We start from the raw sequence: 8,651 nt of genomic DNA on the forward strand, positions 1-8,651 counted from the left end.
AAGTGTAACCGTTTATTATTATTAATTAATTCAAAATTGTCACTCTTATTGGAGCCTGTACATATATCAAGTCAGTCTATGATGCACAAGTACATAGCACGGGTAGGTGGCTTCATAACAAGTTCACTTTCACAATCCATATCAAAGTATAATTTGTTAAGAAAAGTACTACACAAATGAAGTTAATGAAAGTAATCACTGATAAATTAAGATCTGTAAGAAGAGATGTTATTTATCCCCAATTCTCACCAGGAAATCTTATCATACACACACATGCTCCACATCAGATCTTGATGAACAGATATTCAAGTTGAAGTTCTTTACTGATGCACGTTGTATAATTTACAGCAGTCAGGGTACCGTTGGCTATGACATGGAGGTCTGTGAGACCCTCCAAGGATATGCCTCCCCAGACCATCACTGACCCACCGCCCAACCGGTCATGCTGGATGATGTTACAGGCAGCATAACGTTCACCATGGCGTCTTTCACGCCTGTCACTTGTGCTCAGTGTGAACCTGCTCTCATCTGTGAAGAGAACCAATGGCGGGCCTGCCAGTTCTGGTTTTCTCTGGCGAATGCCAATGGAGCTGCACGGTGCTGGGCTTTGAGCACTGTGAGGTCCCGCCAGAGGACGTCGGGCCCTCACCTCATGGAGTCTGTTTCTGACAGTTTGGTCAGAAACATGCACACCAGTAGCGTGCTGGAGGTCATTCTGTAGGGCTCTGGCAGTGCTCCTCCTGTTCCTCCTTGCACAAAGGAGCAGATACCGGTCCTGCTGCTGGGTCGATGCCCTTCTATGGCCCCGTCCGGCCCTCCTCATGTAACGGCTGGTCTACTGGTATCTCCTCCGTGCTCTTGAGACTGTGCTGGTAGACGCAGCAAAACCTTCTTGCAACCGCACGTATGGATGTGCCATCCTGCAGGTACCGCCTCATGCGTCAAATAGTGACGAAGACACTAGCAGAACACAAAACTAGAGAAGAATCATCCAGGAAGGATGAGGACAGAGCAGCTGTCTGTAGCCACCACATGTAAAACCATTCCCTTTTTGGGCGTTGTCTTGCGGTTGCTTCTCCATTGCACCTGTCGTCACTTTCATTTGCACAAAGCGGGTGAAAGTGATTCACAGTCACTTGTGCTTCATAAATGGACAGATTGATATCCCTGAAGTTCAATTGACTTGGTGTTATACTGTGATGATTACTGATTACTGTGATGATTACTGACTGACTGTGTTCCCTTCATTTTTTTGAGCAGTGTATTTTTTTGTCTCATGACAGCATGGATGATCAGCTTGATCTGGGCCATTTGAATGCATTAACCATCAGCTGATTTGACTCAAACATTTTTAGTAATGAAATAAAACGACCTTCCTTCATGATAATGAGTTAAAGCTGCAGTAGGCAAGATTGGAGCAAATATGATTAAAAAAAGTTATTTCTATAAAATGGTCCCTATATCGTGACAGTAGTACATGAGACAGGTAACCTGAAAAAAATCATGTGCCTATGTGTCTTCCGGTGTCCTCCGGTGCTCCTAACGGCATCATGCCAAAAATATACTGCCTACTGCCACTTTAATCTTGAACAGCATGAAAAAAAAGTTTGAATCATGACGGTTTAGGGCTTCCGTACATTGATGCTTTTCATTGAAATTCAGCACACTTTGTAACAGACAATACCTCAAGGCAACTTTTCAAAGTGTGAAATGATTGAATGTCATAATTGTTAATGTTATCAAAAGAAAATAACTCTGGAACCTTCATATTATTAGTGGAGATAATGCAGCTCTCAACATGTCTTCAACAGTCCTGGAGTTCTAATTTAACTCTTTAATATCTGAAATACTATTAAATCCAAACATGTTGTTTTAGCATCAAAAGCGTTCTAGCAGACTTCAGACTGCCTCACATTCTTCTCTCCTTCCGTCTTCACCTGCGTCATAGCTGAAAAACAATTGAAACACCTCCGACCCATTACAGGACTGGTTCTTCTGAAAAAAGAGATCTTTGACAAAGAATTCCTCTTTTATGTTCTTGTAGCAGCAACATTCATAACATGTACAGAATGTCATGTTTACAGCAGCTAATTCCCAGCCTTTGTCTGCCCGACAGGTGAATCCGCAACCTGCTCACTGTTTGTGCTGTTTACACACTGTGATATGCACATACAGTACAGAGTGCAGGTTTTCACGCAGAAAACTTGATTTCATTATAACAAATAAAATGCATTCAGTATTAATAGTCTTAAACCCCCACACTGTATATTGAAACAAACACTATGTAACATTATGTTGTCCCGCCAGATGAAATGACATCTTGAATGTGCTCCAAGCTGGTGACTACTCTGTGATTTATTTCCTTGGGGACATTCTTATGAATAATACAAATCATTATGACTGACAGCTTTATGAGAAACTGCCTGGCACTAAGCACTGTCACCTGTAGTCACCTGTAGTCACCTGTAGTCACCTGTAGTCACCTGTAGTCACCTGTAGTCACCTGTAGTCACCTGTAGACCAGGTGAGCTGAGTTGAGAGATAGTCAAGACCAAAGCTCAGATCCTCAAAGGGGGATTGATAAGTCATCTTATAAACCGATATATGTCCAGACAGTATTCACCATTTAGCAGAGATAGAACAGAACTGTCAACAACAAGAGACGACTGTTTTCTGCTGTGTTCGTGTACATACACTGTGGGTGTGGTCCATAGTGACTGATTCAGCAATTAAAAAAAATGTTGATCTTTCTCAACACAGGTTGTAGGCGTCAGGGGAACTCCAACTCGAAGATCAACAGTTGAAGATGATTATGGATATTTACATGACTACTATTTCACATCTTGGTTGACGTTTAAGAGGAAGGAGATGTAGATCTATTGCAGGTGTGGAACTGGTAAATGGACTATAGCTCCTTTAGTCGTCTCTACGCTGATGGCAGAGGCTGCCGTGCAAGGACCCAACCTGCCCATCAGGATCTAATCGAAATACTCCCTCACACACCGATCGCTCAGCCTTCAGGGACACTTCGACATGTGGACTGGAAGAGCCGGGGATCGAACTACCGACCTTCCGATTTGGGGGCCACCCGCTCTACCTCTGAGCCCCGACCGTACTAGAATATTATACTCAAGTAAAAGTACTTTATTGACATTTTAATTTGATAGAAAAGAAAGTTAATTTACATTTTTAAAGAAATGTTAATGTAAAAAATATATGTCCCATTATAACCAGTCCACTCAGCCTCTCTGTCCCACTATAACCAGTCCACTCAGCCCCTCTGTCCCACTATAACCAGTCCACTCAGCCCCTCTGTCCCACTATAACCAGTCCACTCAGCCTCTCTGTCTCACTATAACCAGTCCACTCAGTCTCTCTGTCCCACTATAACCAGCCCACTCAGCCTCTCTGTCCCACTATAACCAGTCCACTCAGCTCTCTTGCATAGAATCCTATATGCAACACTGCACTTGGCATTAAGGAGTTTCCCTGTCACCTGTCAGACCTAGATGACATCCAGAAAGGTTATTTCTTACCCACACAATAGAGCTCTTGTCTCATTACGATCCACTGCTGAATGAGCACTCACAAAAAAATCCGGGACAAATAAAAGGAACACATTATCTGAGCTCTGACATTCAAAAATGAGTTAATTGAATTACGTGGCAGAAAGAATTCTAAAGGAAAGGGAGGATGCTATTTATTGTTCAGTCATCTGTGATGCTATGCAAGACATTTCCCACACTGAGCAGAACGGTGTGAGTTCGAACAAAGAAACAGATGACTGGGAGATCACTGAACGCTTTCTTGAATTCAAGGACTTCAAGGAATTCAAGGAAATGCGACAGCAGAGATGCCTGAAAATGTGCTTCACGGAGCCAGGGTTAGACGTCGGAGATTGGAGAGGGCAGAGATATGACAACGGGGCAAACCAGTTAGGGAAAGTCAAGCGAGTCATAGCCCAGATATTAAAGAAATATCACCTGGCTACATGTTCACCTCGTGCCTCCCGCACCTTAAAGGTCCCATATCGTGCTCATTTTCAGGTTCATACTTGTATTTTGTGTTTCTACTAGAACATGTTTGCATGCTGTAATGTTAAAAAAAAAACTTTATTTTCCTCATACTGTCTGCCTGAATATACCTGTATTCACCCTCTGTCTGAAACGCTCCGTTTTAGTGCATTTCAATGGAATGCAACGGAATTGCGTTGCTAGGCAACGGCTCGAGTCCATATTTACATCCTGTCAGCTGATGTAGTTCACATACACTGCAACCAGAAATAAACTGGGATACATTTAGAATGTTTACGTTTAAAACTGTGTAAATATTGTAGATTTGTGACATCACAAATGGACAGTAATCCTGACGGCTTGTTTCAAACACACAGTTTCTGAATACGGGCTGTGCATATTTCTCCGTATATTGGACGTTTCGATACTTTCACAGTATTTATATAGCACTTAAACCTGCTTTATACTGTAACAGACATGACAAGCTCACTTTTTACAATATGGGTCCTTTAGATCTTGTAGGTGTGTGCATGCTGCAGAGTCAGGCCCAGAGCTTATGGTTGTGGCTCCCAACGCCCTGCTCCGGAAGGTTGGAGATCTGCATCTGGATGTCGACGGCTGCTCTTTTTCACAATCCCCAGAAGTCTGCAACCTGGGTGTCATCCTGGACATTTCACAGTTTTAAACGTAAACATTCTAAATGTGTCCCAGTTTATTTCCTGTTGCAGTGTACTGTATGTGAATAACATCAGCTGACAGGATGTAAACATGGACCCAAACTGTTTCCTAGCAACGCAATTCCATTGAAATATGCTAAAACGGAGCGTTTCAGACAGAGCATGAATACAGGTATATTCAGACAGACAGTATGGGAAAAAATAATGTGTTATTTGAACATTAAAGCATGTTCTAGTAGAAACCCAAAATACAAGTATGAACCTGAAAATGAGCACGATATGGGACCTTTAAGTGTCCTTGGGATTTTTGAAAGGCGCTATATAAATCCAAGTTATTATTATTATTATTATTTTGTTTTGGCTGCATCAATTGCTTTTACACACTGTTAGCAGCAGCCCAGAGCGCTGGGCCGTCTACAAAGAGAGAACAGGTTGCTCTTTGCATCGCCGCTCCGATACCCGCTGGAGTGTGAGGATTGATGCTGTTAAACCTGTATCTAAACACCTGCCTTGTGGCTGTTTAGCTGGAAAATTTAAGTTTGTGACCCGGCAGCCATGTTGAAAAGAAGTCGAGCCAAAACCAAGTACCGCCCACCCATCGGAGCAAACTTTCTCATTTTACAGCTAAACAGATAAATCAAACATGTGTCTGAAAACATCTGTGGAGAGAAATAGGCATTACAGTAAAAAATCTTGGTTCTTGGGGAGTGAGTTCCAGAGGGAGGGGGCAGCTATGGCGAATGCTCTGTCGCCCCCAGGTTCAGTGCTTGGTTCTGAGTGGTGGGGACAGGAGGTTGGCATCAGAGGAGCGAAAGGAAGCGGGAAGGAGTGCGGTGGTGGAGCAGGTCGGTGAGGTATAGGAGGGGGGCCTGGTTGTGGAGGGCTTTGTGAGGAGTGAGGAGAAGGAGTTTGAACTGGATCTGTTGTTGGACAGGGAGCCAGAGGAGGTTCTGGAGTACAGGGGTGATGTGGTCACAGGAATGGGAATGGGAATGGGCGAGCAGACGGACATCAGAGTTCTCGATGTACTGGAATTTATTGAGGACTTTGGATGATGAGCCGTAAAGAATGCTGTTGCAGTAGTCGATTCTGGATGCGATGAAGGCTCGGATCAGAGTTTCGACAGCAGAGAAGGAGAGTGATGGGCGGAGACGAGCAATGTTTTTAAGGTGGAAAAAGGCAGTCCTGGGGCCTCATGTAGAAACGGTGTGCACGTACTAAAATGTTGCGTTCGCTGTGTTTCACGCACACGCCGGGATGTATAAAAATCAAGGGGGGGAGCAAAGTGAATTTCAAACTGGTGAGTAAAAATGTTTATACCAACTACAGAGAACTATCATGAACTTTCAAAACCAGAAATGAATATTGATTGCCTAATGCTTAGAAAAAGAGCGTCAACTGGGGTGGCAAGACCTTTTTGGAGCCACCACAGGATGCACATCTTTGACATTGTTTGAGGGAACTTCAGTGGAAACCACTTCTAGTGATCACAGATGATTATTATAACCACAATTTTGTTGTTGTGCTGCATTTGTCAAGCAGGTTACCATCTAATTGATATTTGTATATTTAATACATGAATACAAAGTAAAGAAACGGACAGCTTCACTACTGGCTCACTGCCTTTTCCCACAGTGAGACATTGTCATTTTTGGCTGGCTCTGCAGCATGAGGCGTGCATGCAGATGAACAGTGCCTCTTTGCCGAGGCCCCTCGCTCGCTCACCTGGTTGCGGCATGGAGGGAGACGGGCGCCGGTCTGCATGAGCTGCAGCCATTTATGTGCCGAGGACACAGTCGGCAGAGTTTCACTTTCGGGGCATTACGCCACCTTCAACTACAGGTGCTCTCCCCAGGCAGATTCATCATACATTCAGAGAAATTCCTTTCCCCGTCATGATGCTGTCTCAATGTGCCTCAGGTATCCACCCAGAAAGCAGACGGCCCGCGAGGCAAAGTATCAAGGGAGTAAAGAAGAAACCAAACAAAAAGCCTAATGTAGTTTTAAGATGTTTTCCTTTATGTTTTCATGTATGAGAAGAGCCCAAATGAACACTGCAGGCTACGACGGAGTATTAGGGCCACATTGAGGGAAAAAATAATCTGAGATTTCGAGAATAAAGAAATAACGTTTCGAGAATAAAGTCATAATTTTACGAGAAAAAAAGTAATTTCCTCCTCCACTAAAGAGTCAGTTTCCTCCAGCAGGTCCGTGTGGTTCTTTCTTCAGAATAAAACGCAGTTTCTTGCAACAATCTTTTCAAGGTCCTGATACTGATGATGATGTGGTGCTGATGAGCCAAAAGATGAAGTATTTTGTTATTTGTGAAACCTGAACTAAAATAGAACTTCACAAGATGCTCCACGTTCCTCATTTTCACACTATTTCCCCTCTAAAATAACACGGAAAATTATTACCTTAAAATATTACGACTTTTTTTTCTCGTAAACCTATGACTTTATTCTCGTAATATTATGACTTTATTCTCAAAATCTCAGTTTTATTTTTTTTCCCCTAAATGTGGGCCTAATACTCCGTCATAGTAAGCAGACTACTGGATTACTATAAGAACATTATTTAACCGGCGTGTAGGAATGATTCTGTCTCAAGCTTTTTGATCCATATAAGCAGTTGCTGTATAACACTATAGGTAACTGGAGGCAACCGTCACTAATGCTAAGATGCTAACAGAGCTCCTCAGAGATTGAAGCTTTTATTTTTCTCATTTTGACAATCTTTGACAACACATTAGTTAAGGTTGTAATGACTATGGCTGTTGGTGGTTGTTGTTGGTTTTGTTTAAATATGCTGAATTGCAATTTTAGGGGTTATTGATGTTCAGACGATTGAGCTAAGACAGTTAATATGTGCTAACATCAGTTGTCACTTGTTGCCACGGTAACTATTCCTGCGTTCTGCAGCCTGATGGAGACAGTGGAGTGTCAGCGCGGCCAGGCTCGGCAGAGACACCACTTTTATCGCTGACGACAGAGACACTATGTGATACCAATGTCGTTCTACTAACACAAGCCGTGTTAGAAGTGGGAACCAAATGTCTTCCACGGATATAAATAAAACACTTATTTTGAACCGTCAAAATATTTAAAATTATTAATTCACAGTCATATTTTTTTAGAGGAAAAGCAATGATTTTATTCGGCACCTTTCTAAAAGCTCTGTGGATGTATTAATTTTTTGAAACATTATTCGTCTACATAAAAATATTACCAGTATAACCTTTAAAGGTCCCATATTATAAAAAAGTGATTTTTTCATGTTTTTTTATTATAAAGCAGGCTTAAGTCCTATATAAATACTGTGAAAGTATCGAAAACGCTCAATCCACAGGGAAAAACACACAGCCCGTATTCAGAAACTGAGCTTTTGAAACAAGCTGTTAGGATTTCTGCCCATTTGTGATGTCACAAATATACAATATTTAGACCCTTTACACAGATTTAAACATAACCATTCTAAATTTGTCCCAGTTTATTTCCTGTTGCATTGTATGTGAATGACATCAGCTGACAGGAAGTACACATGGACCCAAGCTGTTGCCTAGCAACGCAATTCCGTTGCAATTCCATCAAAATGCGCTAAAACGGAGCGCTTAAGACAGAGGGTAAATACAGGTACATTCAGGCAGACAGTTTGAGGTAAATAAAGTTTGTTTTGAACATTACAGCATGTAAACATGTTCTAGTAGAAACACAAAATACAAGTATGTACCTGAAAATGAGCATGATATGGGACCTTTAAAGAGAAACATGTTTCCAATGTGTCATATGCCCTCCATATCATGGAACACATGCTGTTTTCATCATTGTTGTGTTATATAACTATATCATGACGTCTAGTGTTTGAGTTTATTCCTGTGCTGCACACATGGCATTTTTCAGGTTAACTGTTTCATGTACTATGCGATCGTTTTATAGAAATAACTTTTTTTTAATCATATTTG

The sequence above is a fragment of the Sebastes fasciatus genome, chromosome 5 (assembly GCF_043250625.1).
Source record: "Sebastes fasciatus isolate fSebFas1 chromosome 5, fSebFas1.pri, whole genome shotgun sequence".
Classification (NCBI taxonomy): domain Eukaryota; kingdom Metazoa; phylum Chordata; class Actinopteri; order Perciformes; family Sebastidae; genus Sebastes; species Sebastes fasciatus.